Source organism: Bos mutus, chromosome 25, assembly GCF_027580195.1.
Source record: "Bos mutus isolate GX-2022 chromosome 25, NWIPB_WYAK_1.1, whole genome shotgun sequence".
NCBI lineage: Eukaryota > Metazoa > Chordata > Mammalia > Artiodactyla > Bovidae > Bos > Bos mutus.
This window is the reverse complement of record NC_091641.1, coordinates 26,494,842-26,518,023: the sequence shown is the minus strand read 5'-3', so window position 1 is coordinate 26,518,023 and position 23,182 is coordinate 26,494,842.

The following is a 23,182-nucleotide window of genomic DNA, read 5'->3' as shown; positions in this document are numbered from 1 at the left end:
GCAGTACCAAGATTGCAGAGGGCACTGTTAATTATGCTTATACACTCATGTTTTTAAAATTAATTTATCTATTTTAATTGGAGGATAATTACTTTACAATATTGTGATGGTTTTTGCCATACATCATCAGCATGAATTGGCTATAGGTGTATGTGTGTCCCCCCATATTTGAGAGAGTTTTTAAAAGGTTGATACTTCTCCCACATCCCAGCCAAGTTCCTTCCCTCTTCTTATACACTTTTGGTAACAAAGGTCTCACCACCTTCTGAGCTCCTTGTAAGTAATTCAGCTCTGTCTCCAATAATCCTTATTCTATCCTTGGGAGCCACACAGACCAATTATCCTTGCTCATAAGCAGAACATCTTTCTCAGTATTTGGGCAGAAGCACTCTGTCCTCTGTGAGTTTTCCTTTTCCCCAGCTTAGTCTTTTAAGCCGTTCCTTCCCTAGTGGCTCAGACGGTAAAGCGTCTGTCTACAGTGTGGGAGACCCGGGTTCGATCCCTGGGTCAGGAAGATCCACTGGAGAAGGAAATGGCAATCCACTCCAGTACTCTTGCCTGGAAAATCCCAGGGACAGAGGAGCCTGGTAGGCTACAGTCCATGGGGTCGCAAAGAGTCGGACACGACTGAGCTACTTCACTTACTTATTACTTACTTTTGCTTGGTGTTGAGTTCATTCACCTCTCATAGCTCAAGCAGAAAAACAGAAGCCCACAGAAGCAAGTAATGCATCAAAGTATAAATTAGTCCTTAATGACAGAATCTGGCATTGAATTGTGTAAGTTCCAGGAGGGAAAGGATTTGAGTCTGTTTGATTCACTCACTGTTGTGTCCTAGGACAGTGCTTGGCACATTGTAGGTACTCAGTTAACATTTATTGAGCAAATGAATGAACCCAAGAGTCCCAACTCCCAGTCATTTTTCTTCTTTTTCCTTTAAACAGTGTAAAGAAATCAACAGTCAATCATAAATTCCATGCTATACTCCTATCCAGGAACCCCTAAGCACAAAACACCATAACACATTTATAATCCAAATAGAACAAGTATCAAATAAGCTTGGGTTTATAAGGCATTTAAACTTGCCAAAGAAGATAGTGTGTGTCCATGTATATATAAAGATGATGGTGAACATATGGTTGACCACTCTGCCTTCCATCCCCATAGCCTTAATTTTGTTGGGTCTTTAGTAAAACTTTTCTCATGGAGAGTGTTCCAGATGCCCTGTATTCTAATTCTCTCCACCAGTATCATGATAATCACTAAAGTCTTATTAAGACACATGTATTTTGAGGCATATTTCAATAGTTTGGATAATAGCTTCATGCATTAGAGTTAAGCACAATAACAAAATGTACCTACTTTTTGACATTAAAATTGTTATTTACATTTTTTTTTTTTTTTTTTTTTGCTGCAACATGGCATTATAATGAGGGTAAACTTTTCTTTTGAAAAGATGAATACAATTCTGGAATGAAAATGAGCACTGGTTAATAAAACCACAGATAAGTACACCTTTACCACTATGCTGTTATGTTTAGTCAATAATTTAAATATGTTTGTCTTACTCCCCAGTGGATGAGGCAACATCTTTCTGGGAAAAATATGTTTGGGGGGTATGGGTGCAGATCCAAGCTCTGACGTGAGCTATTGTGATCCACCTTTTCATTATGTGTAAAGTGAGAATAAGATAAAATGCATTTAAAAAGCAGTTTTTGAACTCCCAAGATATGTCATGAACTGAAAGTTTGTTTTCTGTAGTAAAGGGAAGAACAGTCACCAAATAGCTAGTTATCTGAATGACTAAGTGGGTAGGTGGATGGATATATATGTAGGTGGATGGTCGAATGAATGGATGGATGGATGGATGAATAAATGGATGAAAGATGGATAGATGAACAGCAAGATAGATAGGAAGGATGGCAGAGAGCCTTTATTTGCATTTTCAGGAGTATGCCCTCTTATCCAATAATAGCAACCCAGTTCTCCTTAGGGAATCATTCTTCACCAGTCTCTGCCCATATATTTTGCATGGGTCTGGCCATAATTGTGACCAAAAGACCTATTTTGACCAATGAGACCACTGAGACTGATTCAAGGATAGGCAGAGCCCAAAAAAGCTCTAATTCCAGAAATAGGGCAGGTGTTATCTAGACAGAGGCAACTCTTTTCTACTGGACTTGTATTTGGGAGGCTTGGCTCTTGCTTGGTAGGCTGTGGGTGAGCACAGAGAGAGCTTACCTAGGAGTAAAATCATAAGAGAAGAAAGCAGTGGAGTGGGAAGTAAAAAGTGGAATACTGATTAAATGACTTGAGCATCTGATTTCTGCCATGCCTGATACTAACATCTAGGCTTTTGAACTCATGTGAGATTTTATATCTTCACCTTTTATGGCATAAGTTTTTCTTTTGGTTGTTTGCAATGAAAAGAGTTGTGTTTTTTTTTTAAAGAAAGAAACAGATACCTAACCCAGGAGAGGGCCCCAGCTATGGCACACTGCGTGGTGGAGGATGGATGCCGATCGTGGAGTTCCATTCACTACCTCTTGGATGAGTAACCACAGCCTGTGGGCCATATGCCCTGCCTAAACTCTGGGATATATAGTCTAACTTCAATGTCAACAGTTTGAAAGTCAACTCCACAGGGCTACTTCTCAAATACTGATATTTAATATTTAGTATATCAGATGTCCAAATATTTGCATTTCAGTGGCCAAAGAGAAAGGCCAAACCTTTTACTGATGGCCATCCATTCAATTGAGTAAGTAAACTCACAACTCCAAGTTGTGAGAATGTCTCCCTTCATGCCAAAGAACTTAATAAAACGATTCCATCTTGAGTTTGCTTTGAATGAACCAAAAGAATGTAGATGGTAAACATGTTTATTTTCCCTGAAGCAGTTCTTGTGTATAAAGTGTTGCCCAGCATTGTTTTTGATAGATGATATCCTCTCAGGATCTTTTCAGCTTTAAAATCCTGAGGTTACATGAAAAGAGCAGTGAGAAATTTCTCTTAGCAACATCATGTAAAATCCTCCCAGCTCAGCACAGTGCCCAGCACAGAGAAGATTCTCAGTAATTATTTGGTGAATAATTGATGAATAAATTTTGTCTCCTCCAGAATTCTCATCCTCTACCTGCTCAGTTAGGAGGACCCTGATAGATAAGGCTCACAAGAGGCAGTTAGATTCCAAAGAAACAGTTCCAGAGAGTAAAAAATGTCCCTTAAAACTCCTCTTAAGTTACCCATGCTGTAAAGAAGCAGATGTCTCAGTATGTCCAACTGAGTCCATTTTTTTGTCCATCTTGAACAGACTTGGGCTGAGCAAGTGATGAAAAGGCTGAGTTCTGTTTAAGCAAACCCCGCTGACTATAAACAGCAGCCTGGCCCTCAGCACGGGAAAACACTTGTACCATGAGATGCAAAGGAATGAGAGGAGGGATCTGTAGCATCAGATTTTCCATCTTCTGCTTTCTTGGACTGTGAGAGGGCTGGAGGTTGAAGTGATGTATGTGATTTAAAAGAGGTGGGGAGTTCAGGATGGGGAACACATGTACACCCGTGGCGGATTCATGTCAATGTATGGCAAAACCAATACAATATTGTAAAGTAATTAGCCTCCAATTAAAATAAATAAATTTATATTTTAAAAAAAGAAAAAAAGATTCTCTCTCCTCTTCCCTGGTCTCCTTCTCCTCCTCCCTCCCTCCCTCCCTCTCTCCCTTCCTTTCTGTCCCCTCTGTCTCTCAACTCTTGCCCTCCCCACTACCCAACCCCATATAGTATAATTTTGGATAACGAACATACACTTCTGATGCAGCTATATTGTACAACTATACTTTCACAGACCGATCAATGAATGTCCCCAGCAAAAGGCACAAAAAGGAGGTTTCACTCTGTCCCCTGATGCCCATCCCAATACAGAACCTTTCAGGGTTGACAGAAAGTATCAGAGAAGGTGATGGCACCCCACTCCACTACTCTCGCCTGGAAAATCCCATGGACGGAGGAGCCTGGTGGGCTGCGGCCCATGGGGTCGCGGGGAGTCAGACACGACTGAGCGACTTCCCTTTCACTTTTCAGTTTCATGCATTGGAGAGGGAAATGGCAACCTACTCCAGTATTCTTGCCTGGAGAATCCCATGGAGGTGGGAAGCCTGGTGGGCTGCCGTCTATAGGGTCACACAGAGTCGGACACGACTGAAGTGACTTAGCAGCAGAAAGTATCTTTCCTCCTTCCGTATTCTGGTGATCTTGAGGAAGCAGAAATATCAGAGGAAAATGCTTCAAGCAAGCTCTATATTAGACTCTGAAAACCATCATGGTTCATTCTTTTTCCATCCAAATAAAACCCCTGTCTTTACAGTAAATGCAATGAATAGAAACAGCATCCTTGGAGACTTATATACATCTTGCAGGCTTCCCCCTACCCCCACCCCTTTCTCTCTCTTCTTCCTCATCTTCTTTTCATTTTGCAGTGCAACAAAGTTTCACAAGGAAGGGTTTTATAGGAAATCCATGTCTGGGGATTTATTCAGGCTTTTATCATAAATTATGGCAACACAGAACCAGTCTCTTGCTATACAGTTCCAAATATTTCAACAAGGTGATTACAATGAAGTCCTCGGCTCTTCAGCTGGAGTAGAGCTTGTGAGTGTGCAGCTGTTCTTCCAGATATGAGTGAGACAAATGCAGTACAAAAGCTTCCTTTGATGAGAAGGCAAGGCTGAGTTTTGGAAGAGAAGGCAGTCTTTTTCCCCAAAGAATACTATGTTGAAATAGAAGTGTCTTTTTAAAACCCAGATCAGCATCAAATCTACAGGGCATGGAAATGACAGCACACAAGACGAAAAAGCCTCGCTGGATGAGAAATGACCTTGTCCCTTGATTCATCTTTGCAGTTAATATAATGACCTTTAAAATCGGGTTGCTGAGAATTGGACAAAGTTTTTAAAAAATCAAGCATGAAAGCCCTGAAAAGATGATAAGGGATTGTTTAAATGCCTGCTAATCGGGTGCCATGCCATCTGTGACCTACAACATAAACCAAGGGAGCAACTGAGCCATTTTCCTCACTGTTTTTGGATAAAAATCGAATGTGAGAATGAAGAAGTACTTCAAAGATCAATTTCCATTCTGAGTTAAATTTCTATGGTCCATCTAACCCTAGATGCAGCCTCTATGGAGGCCGTCAGGGATGGTCGGAGGTACAGCTGATCATCTCAGATAAGCAAGGTGGTCCCCTCCACCTATTAGATGATGCCATTGATTCATCTGAGCTTTCAGCAGGAACTTGTGAATCCTTTCCATTTCAACAGGTTGAGTTTTATCTGCAGAAGCCTGGATCTTCTTTGTCCTTCATTTCTCCACATCACTGCCACCTCCTCTAGACGTCCTCCCAGGCCACTTCACTGGAAGACTCTTCCCATACCTCAGTCACCGGCTACCATTCCCCATTTTATTTTCCTCGTGTATTTAATATCTATACTTTCTCATTAACATATTTATTTGCATATTGCCTCTCCCATAGAACCTAATTCCGAGAACCCTTGTCTGTCTTATTCACCATGGTGCTGGTACTGAGAATAATGCCTGGAACCCTGTAATGCTGAAAAATTAATTCTGAATAAAGAAATGGCTATCCTTTCCAACAATTTTTCCACGTGTACTTTACTTTGTGTAAGCCAAATATATTTTTAAATGATTTATAAGATTCTTCCAGTTAATAAAGAAAGTATGATATGTATATATGTATGTATGTGTGTGTGTGTGTGTATATATATATATATATATATATATATATATATATATATGGGCTTCCCTTGTGGCTTAGCTGGTAAAGAATCCACCTGCAGTGTAGGAGACCTGGGTTTGATCCCTGGGTTGGGAAGATCCCCTGGAGAAGGGAAAGGCTACCCACTCCAGTATTCTGGCCTAGAGAATTCCATGGACTGTATAGCCCATGGGGTTTCAAAGAGTTGGACACGACTGAGTGACTTTCACTTTACTTCACTTCATATATATATATATATATATATATATGGAATGGAATGGAATGGAATACTACTGTACTACTAATACAATGGAATACTACTCAGTCATCAAAAAAAGAATGAAATAATGTCATTTGCAGCAACCCGGAAGAACCTAGAGATAATCATACTAAGTGAAGTAAGCCAGAGAGGGAAAAACAAATACCATATGATATCACTTATATGTGGAATCTAAAATATGACACAAATGAAACTATCTAAGAAATAGACTCATAGACACTGAGAACAGACTTGTGGTTGCTAGGGTGTTGAGGGGAGAGATGGATTGGAAATTTAATCTTAGCTGGTGCAAGCTAGCATAAATAGACTGGACAAACAAGGTCCTACTGTACAGCATAAGGAACTATATTCAATATTCTGTAATAAACTATCATGAAAAAGAATATATATGTATAACTGAATCACTTTGCTATGCAGCAGAAATTAACACCTTGTACATCAACTGTAGTTCAATAAAAAAAAATTTAAAAAGGAGATTCTTCCACTTCAGATCAGATCAGATCAGATCAGTCGCTCAGTTGTGTCCAACTCTTTGCAACCCCATGAATCGCAGCACACCAGGCCTCCCTGTCCATCACCAACTCCCGGAATTCACTCAGACTCAGGTCCATCGAGTCAGCGATGCCATCCAGCCATCTCATCCTCTGTCGTCCCCTTCTCCTCCTGCCCCCAATCCCTCCCAGCATCAGAGTCTTTTCCAATGAGTCAACTCTTCGCATGAGGTGGCCAAAGGACTGGAGTTTCAGCTTTAGTATCATTCTTTCCAAAGAAATCCCAGGGCTGATCTCCTTCACAATGGACTGGTTGGATCTCCTTGCAGTCCAAGGGACTCTCAAGAGTCTTCTCCAACACCACAGTTCAAAAGCATCAATTCTTCGGTGCTCAGCCTTCTTCATAGTCCAACTCTCACATCCATACATGACCACAGGAAAAACCATAACCTTGACTAGATGAATCTTTGTTGGCAAAGTAATGTCTCTGCTTTTCAATATGCTATCTAGGTTGGTCATAACTTTCCTTCCAAGGAGTAAGCGTCTTTTAATTTCATGGCTGCAGTCACCATCTGTAGTGATTTTGGAGCCCAGAAAATAAAGTCTGACACTGTTTCCACTGTTTCCCCATCTATTTCCCATGAAGTGGTGGGACTGGATGCCATGATCTTCGTTTTCTGAATGTTGAGCTTTAAGCCAACTTTTTCACTCTCCATTTTCACTTTCATCAAGAGGCTTTTTAGTTCCTCTCCACAAAAGCATCCTTCAGCCAGCTCCACAAGGGCCTGAAGGGACAATTTCCCCCTCTCTCTTTCAGGAACACAGCAGACACAGTTGGAAACATGAATCCACCTTGCAAACTGCCAAGGCAGCTGTGGCAGGTCAGACCTTCTAGAACCAGATGTTGGCCTGGAGCCTGGGCTGCTGCTGCTGCTGCTAAGTCACTTCAGTCGTGTCTAACTCTGTGCGTCCCCATAGACGGCAGCCCATCAGGCTCCACCATCCCTGGGACTCTCCAGGCAAGAACACTGGAGTGGGTTGCCATTTCCTTCTCCAATGCATGAAAGTGAAAAGTGAAAGTGAAGTCGCTCAGTCGTGTCTGACTCTTAGCGACCCCATGGACTGCAGCCTTCCCGGCCCCTCCGTCCCTGGGATTCTCCAGGCAGGAGCACTGGGGTGGGGGCCAGTGCCTTCTCCAGGAGCCTGGGCCACAAGGTGTTTATTAGGAATCAACACCTGGGAAAGAAGCAGGTTGGAGACAGGGGTGGTAAGACATGGAATCACAATGCAGGCATGTCTTAGCTATGGAGCAAGTGCTGGGTGACATCAGAATGACCCCAATGAGATCTTAGGTCCTACCCCTGCTTCACTAAATCATAGTCTGTGGGCTGACCGGAGGCCTGAATCTCGAGCTGGGGCTGACCCAGAAAGAGCTGATAGCTGGAGATCATCTTCCAGTTACAGTCCCTAGAGCTGGGCAGGGAGTCCTTCTTCCAAGGACTGCCTGGTCAGGACACCTCCCTGACACTTCAATGTTGCAAACTTCAAAGTGCAAACCAGCCTTTCCAGAAGACTGGCTACTGGGAGTCCACTGACTTCCCACTGTCTTCAGAGATGAGCCGCAAATAGTCCAATTCTTAAATTAGAAGTCACGTCCTGTAAGTGCTTGCTGACTTGGCAGCAGCAACACTGACATAATTTCACAAATAATGATGTTATCTGAGGGAAAAGTTGCATTAGATCAATTACCACTCTATTTCGGTGCCATCTCAGTAGCTCTCAGTGTTTATTTCAGTTCACCTATTTTTAAACCAAAGCTCTCAGGCTTCTGAACCACAGCCATGAACATACCTTCCTTTTCTAGTCCTTGACAGCATCTTAGCATCTTGCTCACATTGTGAACTAAAGACGATGATTTGAATATCACCCACCCCAATCTTACTTCTCAGTTGCCTTTCTTTGTGTCCTTTAATCTGGGGGGAGGGGAGGTGGTTTTTCAGCTACAAGGAGAGTCAAAAGCTTAAGGCTCAAAAAAGAATGTAGAGAATATTGATATCTTAAAAGAATGAAAGGAGATGAATTTAAACTGTGACAAGAGAAGGTTTGGATTATATTAGGAATATTTGCCTACTGGAGAAGAATGTTGAAAACGGTTGGGCTGCCAAGAGAAATTGTTAGACCTCACACCAGTGTGGCTGGTGTTTGGGACTGAATTGTGTTGCCCCCAAATTCACATGTTAATGTCCTAACCCCCTCTCCGTACCTTAGAATGAGAACTTTTTTGGAAATAACTACAGAGGTTGAAGTGCAACCATTAGAGTAGACCCTAATCCAAAATGATTGGCATCTTTCTAAAAAGGGGAAATTTGGACATAGATATAGACGAAAGACAATGTGAAGAAACATGGGGAGGAGAGGGACATTGTTCTGAGATGACTGTTTGACTGTTTCTCCCTCCCTACCTCCCCACCCCACCACCATGGGTTTCTCCATTACTCTTACATGAATACAGCAATTACAGCACTTCTAACACCTGATGTGGGTGGGATTTCCCCCACCAAGCACTTTCTGCAACACCAGCTGGATGTTCCTCAATTTCACTTCATTCTCTACCTGGAGACGGCATCAGATCCTATAGGTGAAGAGCTCAGTCTCACAAGATTGCCTCAGCCTGCTTCAGATGCCAATCACAAGTTGTAGGTCTCCAGATGAGCCACAACTTCTGCCCAACGTGGCCACAAGTCAGAAATTCCCATAACCTCCTCCTGCTTGGACTGGATGATTTGCTAAAACTCAGGGAAACATACTTATCTGTTTACTAACGGTTGTGACAAAGGAGACAGACGTACAGCCAGATGAAGAGATAAATATATAGTGAGGTCTGTGAAGGTTCCAAGCTCAGGATCTTCTGTCCCTGTGGAGCTGGGATGAATTACCCTCCTGAATGGGCTTCCCGGGTGGCGATAGTGGTAAAGAACCTGCCTGCCAATGCAGAAGACATTAGAGGCCTGGGTTCTATCCCTGGGTGTGGAAGATCCCCTAGAAGAGGAACTGGCAACCCACTCCAGCATTCTTGCCTAGAGAATCCCCATGGACAGAGGAGCCTGGGGGTCTAGAGCCTGTAGAGTCGAAAAGAGTCCAATACAACTGAAGCAACTGAGTGTGCACACACATACCATCCTGAGTATTCACTGAAAGGACTGATGCTGAAGCTCCAATACTTTGGTCACCTGATGCGAAGAGCTGACTCATTGGTAAAGACACTGATACTGGGAAAGATTGAGGGCAGGAGGAGAAGGGGGTGACAGAGGATGAGACGGTTGGATGGCATCACCAACTCAATGGACATGAGTTTGAGCAAACTCTGGGAGATAGTGAAGGACAGGGAAGCCTGGTATGCTCCAATCCACACCAGACACAACTGAAATTGCAAAGAGTCAGACACAACTGAGCAACTGAACCACAGCAACCACCCTCCTGGTACATGGATGTGTTCGCCAATCTGGGTGCTCTCTGACCCCCATACTACTGGAATTTTATGGAGGTTTTCTCATGTGGCCATGGTCCATTATTAACTCCATTTCCAGCCCCTCTTCCCTCTCTGGATAATGGAGGCATGGGGCTGAAAATTCCAAGCTTCTAAATCATGGCTTTGGTCTTTCTGGGGACAAGTTTTCCATCCAGGAACCATTCAGGTGCCCATCCAGAGTCACCTCAATAGAACAAAAGATGTTCCCAAGGCTTTTAGGAGCTCTGGGCCAGGTACCCAGAACAGACATCAATTTATATGTTTTCTATTATCTCACACCCTAAAATTCTAGGTTGAAACCCCCATCCCCAATATGATGGTTTTTAGGGGTGAAACCTTTGTTTAAGCTCCTCAGTTTCTGCAAATTTGTTAAGGCAGCCTTAGCAAACTAACCCAGATGGATGGGATCAGGTTAAGGCTAGGTGATCCTTATGAACTGTCCTAGCTCCATGCTGAAGGACTCACTGAGTCTCAGAAAGCAGGGGGATTTAGCGGAGAGTCCTGCTGTCCATGGAATATGAGAAAATCATTTCCTATTTCCCTTTACCCTTCTCTTGACTTCTTTACCTTTTCATCCACTGCCCTTGGTCTCTTTCAGGCGTGTTGGTGTAAAACATGGGACTTCCTGCATTTCAGGGCTCTTGCATATCAAATAGGCATAAAAGATAATCAGTGTGCAGATGTTGTAGAGGGGAATGCATAGGACAATACAAATAAAGTACAGGCACATAGCAAGTGATCAGCAGACGGACACCATAACCATCACTATTGGGGTGAGCAAGAGCTTCACATTATACTTTATCCGCTGTAAGTAATGATAAGAAATTGTAATTAATGGGTGAATCATTATTAATATTGGTAAATCAAAGTACTCTTCTAATCTCTCTGTCATTCCTGGGATGTGTCATAAATCACACAAGCCTCAGTTCAAAGCCTAGATCTATAATTTACAAGTGACAAGACCCAGGTAAGGGGCTTAAGGCATTTGCAGAGAAAGATACGGAAGGGGGGCCCTGAAGGCACAGAAAAGAGGCTGCGGTGGGGGAGGCGGGGTAGATAGACCCATCCTGATGAAATAAGAGTTGAACAGGGAAAAGAGAGTGGAGAACATAGTAACTGGGTGGTTTTAAAACATCTGGGTAACTCTGGGGAAGAGGCAAGAGGAATGATTATTTTGTTTCTGACACCCCTCCATGCCCTGCTCTGGCTGGTTAGTATTGAAGGCAGAGCCCTTAGTCCTGAACACCAAACTCCTTACACCTTTTATCCTAAGTTTTTATTTTATATTGGAGTTTCAATATTTTCAATATTCAATATTTTATATTGAAACTAATACAACATTGATTAACAATGTAGTATTAGTTTCAAGCAAAGTGATTCAGTTATACATATACACGTTTCTGTTCTTTTTCAAATTCTTTTCTCATTTAGATTGTTATATAATATTGAGCAGAATTCCCTGTGCTATCCTATACATCCTTGTCAGTTATCGTTTTTTTTTTTTCAATAAAATGAGACTTTTATTGACATTTGATAAACAAAAAATTTGAAAAACTCCACAGTAAAATACAGTTTTTACTGTAAAAATGCTATTTCCTGGGTTAATATTTCACAGTATACATTTCTTAACAGAAGGAAACACAAATCACACTTAAAACCTTCTGTCTAATAAGGAACATGTGGAAACAGAGCTTTTTGATGGATTAATTTTAAGATATTAAAACTATTTGATAAGACATATGTAGTGCTGATAACAAAAGGAGTCTCCTATTTAGCATTTTTCTCCCCATCTTCCCAGAAAGTATCAAAAGATCAGATTCTATGGGTAATAGAAAAATGACAAATTTCAGATGTTACTATTCAAAAGTCTGAACCTTGGCAGTTGGAACCCAGATGGGGCCCAGAGAACTTCTGCTAGGGCTGCCATAACAAAGTATGTAGACTGGATGCTTACATTACGGGCACTTATTTTCTCACAGTTCCGGAGGCTGGAAGTTCAAGGTCCAGGGTGTTGGTTTCTTCCTAGTGCCCTCTCGCCAGTTGGCAGATGGCCGTCTTCTCCCTGTGTGTTTATACGGTGTTCCCTCTGTCCGTGTCTGTGTCCAAACTTCCTCTTCTCATAAGGAAATCCACCAGATTGGATGAAGGCAACTCCATTTTAACTCAATTACCTCTTAAAGACCGTATCTCCATATCGCATCCTGAGATTTTGGGGGTTAGGATTCCCAGGAGAGAAGGCAATGGCACCCCACTCCAGTACTCTTGCCTGGAGAGTCCCATGGATGGAGGAGTCTGGTAGGCTGCAGTCCATGAGGTCGCTAGGAGTCGGACATGACTGAGCGACTTCCCTTTCACTTCTCACTTTCATGCATTGAAGAAGGAAATGGCAACCCACTCCAGTGTTCTTGCCTGGAAAATCCCAGGGACCGGGGAGCCTCGTGGGCTGCCGTCTATGGGGTCACACAGAGTCGGGCGCAACTGAAGCGACTCAGCAGCAGGATTCCCAGATGTGACATTTCAGGGAACACAGTAAAGCCCAGAGAAACACCACCACCCCACCAAACGTGTGTTTCCTCACAGTTTGAAATGCATGCCATTGATAAAGTAGCATGGTTTCAGATATGACTTGGGCTGGTGTAACACCACTGAAGCAACTCTCTTTTCAGATCTCTTCCAAACACTCTAATCAGCTAGGGAGACTGTCTCAGCTAGGTGATGACTTTAACACTTCTCCAAACCTTACAGGTCTGTTCTTTTAACAAAGACAGCTATCAAGCGAACTAACTAGAATATGAAGCCTGGCTAATTTTCCATAGATTTGTTTTTCCAGTGACTTCCTCATCAAGGCCAGGAAAAACAGCCTTTCCTTTTAAAGAACTGATATGACATTTCCTTTTCAAATAAATGTACCTTTTAAAAAAAGAATGAGTCCATCTAAAGAAACAACACTAGTGAGGAAATCAGAGTCAGAATGGTTCACAGAAATGACAGTCCATGGAGGATTTCTGCAATGACTAAGTTTAGGAGACTTTTGTCTGTATTGTAGCCACGGGAATGACAGAAACAGAAAGAATCCATAAATCAAAGGCTGAGAAGAAAAAAAATTCCTAAAGGGATGCCACAGCTAGGGATGGTGGGGCAATTCTGTAGGGTCTCAGGCTAAGATTCTGGGGTCTTAAGTCGATGCTACAAAGCTGATTGACCATTTCACACCAGAGGAGTGGGTCCCTTCACTTGGGAATCCTTTCCTTTTCAGCCTTCAGCCTCTGAATCCCACCTCTTCTCCCATTTCTCCGTCCTGGACAGGACTAAGAGTGGGTCCGCATCAACAGAGCTTTTCTGAATTTACTGAAGCCATCCCACCAGCCAGGGTCAGGATGTCACCCTGGGTGGTTCGTCAGAACCCAGACATCTAACGTTGTCCTGGGCCTGCATCAGTCCAGGAGTTCTCTTCCATGGCCATAGTGACCTGAGCCAGACCTCAGCAAAGCCAGGGACAGGATACATGGGATCTTCTACCTTCTCTGCCTTCACCCAGCTTCCTATTCTGGGTACTTCCAAATCTTTCCCCACTTCCACCCAAGTTCACATTCTCAACTAGGTAGCTAAGGTCTGCCTGCCATATCAGTCAGTGTTTGCCAGAGAAACAGAATCAACGGGATGTGTGTATATATATGGAAAGAGGTTATTGTAAGGAATTGGCTTACAAAATTATGGAGTTATGGAAACTGGTAAGCCCAAACCTAGACTGGGGTTGGCTGGCTAGAGACCCATGAGTCAATGGGACAGTACCAATGTGAAGGCAGTCTGCTGGAGAATTCCCTTTTGCTCAGGGGAGCCCCATCTTTCTGTTCTATCCAGGCCTTCAACTGATTGGATGAGGCCCATCCACATAACTGAGGCAATTGTGCCATACATTCGCCATGTCTCTGGACTATTTCTGCCAGCTCAATGATGGTCACTTAAGCCTTGGCACATGCTCTGTATCCTGCTGCTTGAAGGAACCAAATTTCTATCCAAGTTAACATCTCTGGAGAAGCATTAACACAGGAGGCAAAAAGAGTGAGGGTGTCCCACATGAAGTCAGCATGCCTGGGTCAGGGCTTGGGGTTGGCCTTGTAGAGACAAGATTTCCCAGGTGGCTTAGATGCTAAAGACTCTGCCTGCAATGTGGGAGACCCCGTTTCAATCTCTGAGTTGGGAAGATCCCCTGGAGAAGGGAATGGTTACCCACTCCAGTATTCTTGCCTGGAGAATTCCAGGGACAGAGGAGCCTGGTGGGCTACAGTCCATGGGGTCACAAAGAGTCAAACATGACTGAGCAACTAACCCTTTCACTTTCACACTTGTGGAGACAGGAGAGGATGTCCGTCTCTCTCTGTTTCCACTCTGGGCCCCAGAACAGTTCCCCTGAAGCTGCTGGTGACACTTGTTCTACTCACCTGGCATTCCCCTCTAGTGGATCCCAGGATCCAGGTGCAGGGACAGATACCGGGGAGTCACACTGGGGTCACAGGCCCAAGACATAACTTCTAGCCCTGTGTTACCAACAACAAAGTGGATACTTTAACAGCTATTTGTTCCTGTGCCTATTTCTCAATCGGTTCATAATACAAAGGTGAACAAGTGATGTTTACAAATTGCATGTGACAGGGGACAACAGCCAAACTTCTACTTTGTGGGTTAGTCAAGAATTAACAAGTAGGAGCAGCTCAGAGAAAATGACCTTCAGCAGCGAAGTCAGAGTCTGCTTTGGGTGAGATGGTGTGGACCACGTCCCACATCCTAACCCATTGAGCTTATCAGACAGTTAGTTAGCTAGTTAGTTAAGTTGCTCAGTCGTGTCCGACTCTTTGCGACCCCATGGACTGTAGCCCACTAGGCTCCTCCAATGGGATTCTCCAGGTAAGAATACCGGAGTGGGTTGCCATTTAGTTGTAGGCTAATTCTGCCCCTCTGCATCGGGAATTGCCACCAGTTTACCCAACAGACACAGGGGATGCCAGGAGGTCTGCAGAATGCATACTGCGGTTGATCAGTTAGCCAGTCGTTCTGCTCATTTTTCCCTTCATCAAGTTTAGTTTAGTTTTGTTTCTAGGTAATTAATTTCTATAAAGACAGGGAGGAAACTATGAGGGAATTGGCAGGCCAGTAGGGAAACAAGATCTCTCCATACATCACTTCTAAAGACTGAATTCTTTGGCTCCCAAGACCAGCAGAAGTCATTTGATCTATTTAACAACATAGGATTCCCTGAGTCAGTCCCATTTATTTCAATGCTGAGGTTAGTGGGCTAATGGGCATCAAGGTCTCAGCCAACAGCTGTCTGGCTGCTAGTCTTTTGTGTTGAAAAGATACCTTGAAAATACATAGACTCAAAAGCTCATAGGAGCAAATGTATCCTGGGGAAGATGGAACTCTAGGCCAAGCATAGGGTGTCTCTTAATCACCTATTGTAATCATTGTAGTGTATTGCAATCATTGGTCACTTCATCTGGAATATCTCCCTCTCCCACACCAAAAAGTTACTTGCTAAGCTCTTGCCCATTGTTTTTTTTTTTTTTTTTTTACTTCCTATCTATACCCTGAACCATTTGGAGAGAGACTTTCTCGTTTACACAGAAAGTCATGTATTGTATGATCCCACTTAGGTAAAATAGTCACAAAAGGTAAATCCATGGAGACAGAAAGTAGATTAGTGCTTGACAGGAGCTGAGAATGGGAACAGAGATTAACTGTAAATGCGCATGTGGGTTCTTCTTGGGGTGATGAAAATGCTCTAAAGATAGATTATGGTGATGGTCATGCAACTCATTAAGTTTGCTAAAAATGATTATACAATTAAAATGGATAAATATTAGTCTATAACTTATACTTCAGTAAAGTTGCTTGTAAATAAAATGAGGAAGGAAGGGGACTCAGGGAGTTGCTGATGTTTGCTCCCATTCTCTAGGCCTCTTGGTTTCCATACAGTCTCTCTGGCTTCCACCTCCAGCTAAGATCTCTTGGCCTCAAGGCTTTTTCTGGCCACCAATACTCACTCTGCCCACCTGTGTGGCAGACTGAAGTGCCAAGGAATTCATGTCCTTTGAGAGCAGCCTTCAACCAATAACTGCTAAGAATTGGTGTATAAATACCTTACCAATATAAACGTAAAAAGCTCTCTACCCTAGAGGCACATTTTGCATGGTACTTCCCAGAGTTCTCCAAGTGGACCTGAAATTCCAGTCTCCCGCAGTAATGACTTGCTCCAGGAGATACGTTTTACAGGCTTCCTTCCTTCCCCTGCCTCAATTTCCCACTCCTGTTCTGGCATTTCATACCAAATTACTTCCATTTAAATCTTAGTCTCAGAGGCTGGTTTTAGGGTAACCCACTAAAGAAGATGTGTTGGAAATTGGAAAGAAGTAAAAGTCAGTTAAATCATTTAGACTGGAGTTGATCCCTAGACTTTGGAGTCAGATTGCCTAGGTTGGAGCCTCAGCCCTGCTTTACTACTCATGTGACTTTGAGTTTCTCTGCCCTAAAATCTCATATCACCTCTGTGTCTAAACAGGATAACTATACCATCTCGGTCACAGGGATGCTGTGAGGATGCAGTGATACAGCTGGAGCTCTTAGAAGAGGGACTGGCACATAGTAAATGTTTAATAAGATGTAATTATATGTGATTTTATGAGGCAATGACTGGTCTACCAAATAATAACAGACATTGGAACCAGACCGAAAAAGAGGGTAGGGGTGGGTTTTTCTGAGGCTCAGCCATAGAGGGTACATTTGTAGCCAAGATTGTAAAGCTTTGAGCTGGTTGCTTGGATGACCTGAGTGCCACCCTCACTAAACGACACCAGCCACTCTGGGGGTGGGCAGAAAATGGGACAGACAGGGCTTTATTTTGTCTTGATGACTAAACTGGATTACCTATTCCTCCAAAGGGATCCATTTTCCTAAGAGTAATTACCAAAAATTAATAGGATTAGCTTTATGACCTTCTGAAAAGCAAAGGACACCATCATATTTTATTTCGTTCCATGTTGAGCCCACATTGTTTGTTGGGTCATGTTTTATTTGGTTCCATGTTAAGCCCAGATTGTTCATTGGATCAACGAGCAATCCTGCTGTGACTGTGTTACTTTGAAAAGTTGTTTCCTTTCTCTTAGCCTCAGTTGTCATCTGTCAAAAGGCAATAAAAATACTCAACTTAAAGGGATACCCTGAGATGTTATGACTCATTGTGTGTAAAGAGACTTGTGTATAAGGTCTAGCATGGAGCAGATAGCCAACATCTACCCTCTTGTCCTCTCTGGTAATGCTTCTCCAGTGATGTTAACTTGGAGAGAAGTTGGGCTCTTCAACCTGTAGGAAATAGGGCATGTGTCAAAGCAGAGGTGATGATCATTAAATTGGCAGAAATAATCCAGCAGGTCCAGCAAATGTGTGGTACCTCCCCCCGCCACAATTCCCCTGTCCATGATAACAGCAGACATTACTAATCAATCATTGCTCTTTTTATTTGAGTTTGGATACAGTTCCAGAATCTTTTCCAGCGGAGCACTCAAGGCCACCACTACCAACTGATCAAATTTGGCATGCAAGATGAAAGTTATTTGCCAACCTCTAGCATAAGCTTAAAAATAGTGACATTTACCACAAGGTCTGGTACTCAATAAACACTTAATAAATAGATGACTAATGGATAAATACAGTGAGATTAGTTAATACTGCCATCACCTATGTCTTCATTAGCAATCTCATTCAATGATCGAGTCCAAATTCCTCCAACGTCCTCCTCCCATAATGTGAATCTTTCCTTGCGGTTGAAGGTTTTGGAGGAAACTTGGAATGCTCATAACTATAGGTTCAAAGGAGCCTCCTATGAAAACACATATATTAGTATTATCTCATCTTGGGAGATTAAAGCTCCTTTGAGTTACAGCATTTTTATCTAGCGCTGACTGCACAAAAACTTCTGAGATGTGTAAGTTTCTGAAGCAGCGCTTATTCTGGCAACAAAGGAGAAATCCTTAATTGGTAGAACATAGCCAACTATTTTCTGACCAGGAGGCACATCTCAAAACTGCGTGTCAGGAGGATACTACTGAGCTGAAATGCTGAAGCTGATGGTGATCTCCTTAGGAAACTGGTTTTAGCCATAGGAACGACTGCCCTTTTAAAACAAAAAGACCAGCATCTGACATCAAGTCTGTAATTCCAAACATCCCATGCTATTAGTCACAGCAAGGTTGATTCTTGGTCCAATGTTTGCTTTTTTTCCTATTATAAATTTAAAGGTATTAATTATATTTATACCATTATGAAATTTAAACATATTCATTATAAATGCAAAAAAAAATTGAAAGAAGAAAACAAAATTATCCACAGATCCACTACTCAAAGATAGTCAGTATTGGACTTCCCTGGCAGAGCAGTAGATAGGAATCCACCAGCTAATGCAGGGAACGTGGGTTCGATCCCTGGTCTGGGAGGATTCCAAATGCCAGTGAGACAACTAAGCCCATGTGCCACAACTGCTGAGTCCCTGCTCTAGAGCCAATGCTCTGTAACAAAAGAAGCCATCACAGCGAAACATCTGTGTTCCACGACTAGGGAGTGGCCCCCCTCACGGAAACTAGAGAAGCACACAGCAACGAAAACCTAGCCCAGCCAAAAATAAAATAAATACATAATTTAAAAATTAACTGTGAAATCTGACTTGCATCATTAATTTTAAAAAATAGATAGTATTAAAATATGGAGTATTTCCCCATCGTCATTTTTCTATGCATATTTTAGCATGTTTGTGTATTACACGACTGAAGCGACTTAGCAGCAGCAGTATTACATGTAAAGACTTTACATTCTACTTTTTTTTTTCCAATTTAACTTAACATTTCTCCATGTTTTTGCAAACTCTCCACACATATTTTAGTTGTTGTATAAACGTTCCAATAAGTGAATATGCCCTAATTTACTTAACCTTTAGATGATATTGTCCAACATTAGGTTGTTGCTGATGTTATTCCTATTGTCAAAACGCTCTGATGACTTATTTGCATATAAGGTTTTTTCTGTATATATGAATGTATGAGTGTTTCCTTGGAACACTTAGATTCCAACTCGCTCTTTGTCCTTCTCTCTCTCTCTCTCTCAGAGGTATAGAATACATAAAATGATAAAGTATGCACATTTTAAGTGTAGAGCTCAACTACTCTTTACATATGTACCCAGGCACCACTATCCAGGTCAAAGTGTAGTATTTTTCCAGTACACCAAAAAGTACCCATGAGTCCCTTCCATAGCATGATTTTTCAATAAAAATTTGTACGTAGCACCCTACAAAGAAACATGTCTCCTTCTTTGTCTTACAAAATTAACAGTTTCTTTTCTGACCCAGAAAAGTCAGAATCACTGTCACTGTGTTCGATTATAGTGATGTCTTCCTTTCCCATCGCTCTGGAACCTCGGTGTATGCTAGGTCCCTCTCAAAGCTGCTCAGAGGTTGCTTCCACCACCCTTAAAGGAACTCAGAGGCATGCTAGTCAAACTCTACAAATGGCCTTCAGTCCTCCTTCCCTCTGTCTTTGGCATGTTGTTTAGAAAGTTTAGAATACTACTTATTTTCTCTCCAATTTAATAAACGGCTTTGGGAGAAGCCAGTGATTTTCTCTCTAGCTGTTGTGGAACTTGATAAAATTAATTTGTGAGATGATAACTCACCAGGGATAATTGTATGAATGCCAAAATAAAATATCTATGTATACAAATAAATGAGTAAAAATTAGAATGAAGAAAAATAAACAAATATATTTCTCTAATTCTTTCCTTGATCTAATTCTAAATCACCACCACCCCATTATCATCATCACCATCATGTTTATTGAATACCTACTGTGCACCAGACATTACCTAAATTATTTATATACATTTAATTCATTTAATTCTCATTTTATGGATAAGGAAAGTGAGGCCATATGCCACACAGGAAGTAAGTATCGAGATTGGCATTTGAACCCCGTGTGGTTGCCTCTGAGACTAGCACATTTAGTTACCAAGCCATACCTCTGCTGAGGTAACGCACACATGAAGTTGTAGGTGATGGTGATTCACTGAGCTACCGTCTAGATTTCTGACAACTGACCTATTTGCAATGGTATATGCCAATTCTGGGCTTCCTAGGTGGTTCAGTTGTAAAGAATCCTCCTGCCAAACAGGAGATGCGAATTCGATCCATGGGTTGAGAAGTTCCCCTGGAGAAAGAAACAGCAACCCACTCTGATATTCTTGCCTGGGAAATCCCATGGACAAAGGAGCCTGTCCAGCTACAGCCCATGGGGTCGAAAACAGTCAGACACAGTTTAGCAAGGAAACAACAACATGCCAATTCTAAAATAAGGAAGCCTGCACTTTGTATCCTTGATAAAATAGGTTCCCTATGTTCTACACATGTTGTAAACCAACGTGGAAATGAGCTTTATTGTGGCTTAATTTACATACTGTAAAATTCACCTGTTTTGGCATATTTACAGTTATGCAGTCACTACCATAATCTAATTTTAGAACACATCGATCATCCCCCAAAGAAATCATGAACACATTGTAAGTTGCTTTCCATGTCCCCCTTTCCCCAGCCTCTGCCAACCACTAAGCTGTTTCCTGTCTCAATGGATTTGCCTCTTCTGGACGTTTCATAAAGTTGAAGTCACACAGCACGTGGACTTCAATGTCTGGCTTCCTTCCCGTCCATGTGGCGGCATGCATCTGCACTTCTTCCCTTTACGTTATCCAGCAGTTGTCCAGTGTGCCATCAATATTTCACCACACTAAACATCTTTCTCATTCTTTCCCAGTTTATAAGATTCAATTTGTTCAAAACTGTATTTTTCTCTCTCAGATCAAGCTCTGCCTGACCTCCACATCTTATTCTTAAAGAGTTGCTTTCTCCTTTTCTTTCTTTCTTTCTTTCTTTGTGTCTTCCGAATTTCTGTTGTTTTAGTTTGATTTACTTATATTCAAGACCTTAATACATCTGGAATTTTCTTGTATATATCAGTGCTCAACATTACTTTTTCCCAGAGGAAAATCTGTTGGGCCAGGAACTTACTTTACAAAGGTCATATGGGAGAATGGCATTGAAATATGTATAATATCATATATGAAACGAGTCGCCAGTCCAGGTTCAATGCATGATACTGGATGCTTGGGGCTGGTGCACTGGGATGACCCAGAGGGATGGTATGGGGAGGGAGGAAGGAGGAGGGTTCAGGATGGGGAACACATGTATACCTGTGGCAGATTCATTTTGATATATGGCAAAACCAATACAATATTGTAAAGTTAAATAAAATAAAATAAAATTAAAAAAAAATCATCTTTGTCATATAAAGTGTTTTCTGTAGGAGATCTAAATGATCTACCTACATTTTTCTATTTCGAAAGCAGCAATAACATATTTATTTGCTACATTTGACTTATATTCTGACGTAAGTTGAAGCAACTCTATCCTTGCCATCTATTTATTGGCTATTTTAGGGCATCTCCTTTTCCATTTATTTAATCCAGTTTCCTATATTCCCTCTCCTCACTACTAAAACCAAATTGTTAATATTATAATTGATTCTGGAATTTTAAGTTAATTTCATTAAATTTTACATCGCACTTCCCCATTCAAAAAATATGGCATTTATTTCCATTTGCGTGGATCTTATTTTATGACATTCAATGAGATTATGAAAATAATTTTCTAAAATAGTTTTCTTCATATAATTCCTGAGCTTCTCTTCTTAACTATACACCAGGTTATTTTATAGTTGGTGCTACTGTGATTGGGATTATTTCCCATCTACATTCTCCCCATATCCATTTCAAAGTCATTATTGTTAGTACAGAAAAAAGCTATTAATGTTTAAATAATTCTATTGTTTCTAGTCACCTTGCAAATACTGATGCTAGTATGATTATTGTCTTAATTTTTACAGAGATTTAATTTTAGGCAAAAGGAGAAAGGAGGTGGCAGAGGATGAGATTGTTAGAGGGCATCACTGACTCAATGTACATGAATCTGAGCAAACACCAGGAGTTAGTGAAGGACAGGGGAGCCTGGTGTGCTGCAGTCCAGGGGTGGCAAAGAGTCAGACATGACTCAGTGACTGAACAACAACAAATTGTTACTAGTTTCCTTAATACACAAGCAAACCATCAGTAAAAATAAAGAGTTTAAAATTTTCTTTCCAATGCTTACACTGATTATTTTATTTTCTTATTTTAAATCATTTGCAAGAATTTTGTAACTATTTAAGTAATTCACCATTTGGAATATGGTTTTTTATTCATTAACTTATATTTAGGCAATTTCCTTCTATTAGTGGTTTATTTGTTGATTTATTAGGAATGGCCACCTTTTCAAATGGCTTTTCAGCTTCACCTCTAATATTGATGTAATGAAAAGATTATGCTGATACCTTCCCTGATCCAAACCAACCTTGAATTCCTGGAATAAATCCTCCTTGGCCAGTATTCCCTTGGTGCCAGTAGTTTAGTGAAAATACTTGCCTTTATTCGTAAAAAAAAGTAAACTTATTTATAGTTTTATTTTTTGGTGCTACCCATTAGAACTGGGTTTTGAAGGAATTGAAACACTTCTAATTACTTTCTGTGGACAAGGTTATCAACCCTGGCTGAACATTAGAATCATCTGGAGAGCTACTGTTATATGCTCATGCCTGGTACAGCCCAGAGGTATTGACTAGGAAACTCTGGGGATGGGATTTGAACATCAGTAGTAAGCAACAGTTAAAACCAGATCTGGAACATTGGACTGGTTCCAAATTGGGAAAGGAGTTTGTCAAGGCTGTATATTGTCACCTTGCTTATTTAACTTATATGCAGCATACATCATACAAAATGCTGGACTGGATGAAGCACAAGCTGGAATCAATATTGCAGGAAAGAAATGTCAATAACCTCAGAAATGCAGATGACACCACCCTTATGGCAGAAAGTGAAGAGGAACTAAAGAGTCTTGATGAAAGTAAAAGAGGAGAGTGTAAAAGCTGGCTTAAAACTCAACATGCAAAAAACTAAGGTCATGGCATCCAGTCCCATCACTTTCT